Source organism: Budorcas taxicolor, chromosome 1 (assembly GCF_023091745.1).
Source record: "Budorcas taxicolor isolate Tak-1 chromosome 1, Takin1.1, whole genome shotgun sequence".
NCBI lineage: Eukaryota > Metazoa > Chordata > Mammalia > Artiodactyla > Bovidae > Budorcas > Budorcas taxicolor.
The window spans coordinates 131,099,832-131,101,562 of record NC_068910.1 but is presented as its reverse complement, the minus strand read 5'-3'; positions in this window follow the sequence as shown (position 1 = coordinate 131,101,562).

The following is a 1,731-nucleotide window of genomic DNA, read 5'->3' as shown; positions in this document are numbered from 1 at the left end:
GGTGCTACAGTTAAAACAGAGAAGATAAAACTCGATTAGAAAATGAAACCAAAATGTGACAAAGTGGCGTTTGAAATTCACTTCGGCCCATGGGTGGGGCAAAGATGATACAGTGTGTTCATCAGAGCCATTTTTTTTTTTCTCCTAACCCTACAGACATACCCTATTTCCCAGCCCCCACCCCCACACAAGTAGGCCATGTGACTGGGTTTTGACCAGTGGAATTGTGAGCAGAAAAGATGGGCGTTACTTCCAGGTACCACAGCGCTAAAGCCTCTCTCTTGCCTCCACCCCCTGCCTTCTTTGATGCAGAGGATCCAGATGAGGAGTCCAAGCAGCCAGAAGATGGTAAAAGCCTCACTATGAAAGAAGCTGATTGGCTGAACAAATTAATAAAACAGCTCTTAACACCCGACAGTGATCTATATTAGACTGTGATGTGAGCAAAAAATAAAATTTTTGTGTGTTAAGTTAATGAAATTTTGGGAGTTTTTTACTGCAGTAGCTGAGAAAGAAATGGCAACCCATTCCAGTATTCTTGCCTGGGAAATCCCATGGTGAAAGAGGAGCCTGGTGAGCAACAGTCCATGGGGTTGCAAAGAGTCAGACACAACTGAGCAACTAAGACTGCAACAGCAGCGTTATTATCTTGACCAATAAATGGGTATGGTAGGACAAATAGAACGTATATACGGCTTCCCTGGTAGCTCAGTTGGTAAAGAATCTGTCTGCCTGCAGGAGACCTTGGTTCAATTCCTGGGTGGGGAAGATCCTCTGGCGAAGGGATAGGCTACCCACTTCAGTGTTCTTGGGCTTCCCTGGTGGCTCAGCTGGTAAAGAATCGCCTGCAATGCAGGAGACCTGGGTTTGATCCCTGGGTTAGGAAGATCCCCTGGAGAGGGAAAGTTTACCCATTCTAGTATTTTGGCCTGGAGAATTCCATGGACTGTATAAGTCCATGGGGTCTCAAAGAGTCACATACGACTGAGCAACTTTCACTTTCATGTTTAGAAATCAATTTTTCTTTGGCTTCCCTGTGGTTTCCAAACATTAATGTGCATAAAAATTATCTGGAGGATATGTTAAAGCAGATTCCTGGGCCTTTTCCACAGAGATTCTGATTACTAGGTTGAGTGAAATCCATGACTCACAAACTCACAGGTGATAGTGTTGCAGTGGGCTCCTTAAGGAGCCCACTTGGATAACCCTGTACTAGAAAGTGAAAGGGAAGTCGCTCAGTTGTGTCCCACTCTTTGCGACCCCATGGTCTGTAGCCTACCAGGCTCCTCTGTCCACGGGATTTTCCAGTACTAGAGTGTTTGCTTAATCTATGTGATGGAGCCAAGGAAAACGATAGGTATTGCTTTATAACCTTCATGCTTTCTCTTTTCATTTCCTGCCCTCCATCTTTCTTCATTCACCCACTGACCCCAACTTAAACCAAAAAGGCTGTAGAATGGCTTACAGGGAAGCATAGAGTAGGGAAGATGACCAACATTACAAATGGGAAAAGCAAACCAAATGCAGGAATACAAAATGGAGTCAAGTACAATGCCAAAGCTAAATGCTTACTGTAGAAATCTGCCCACTTTGTATGGTATGGGTCACAAGTTTGGCTTGTTAACTTTTTAACAGATAAAGTGAAAAGGAAAATCTAATTGGTGAATCAATTTCCAGATCTGTCCATGAGATAAAAATAAACCGATGCTCAGATGAAAGTATACAACTATT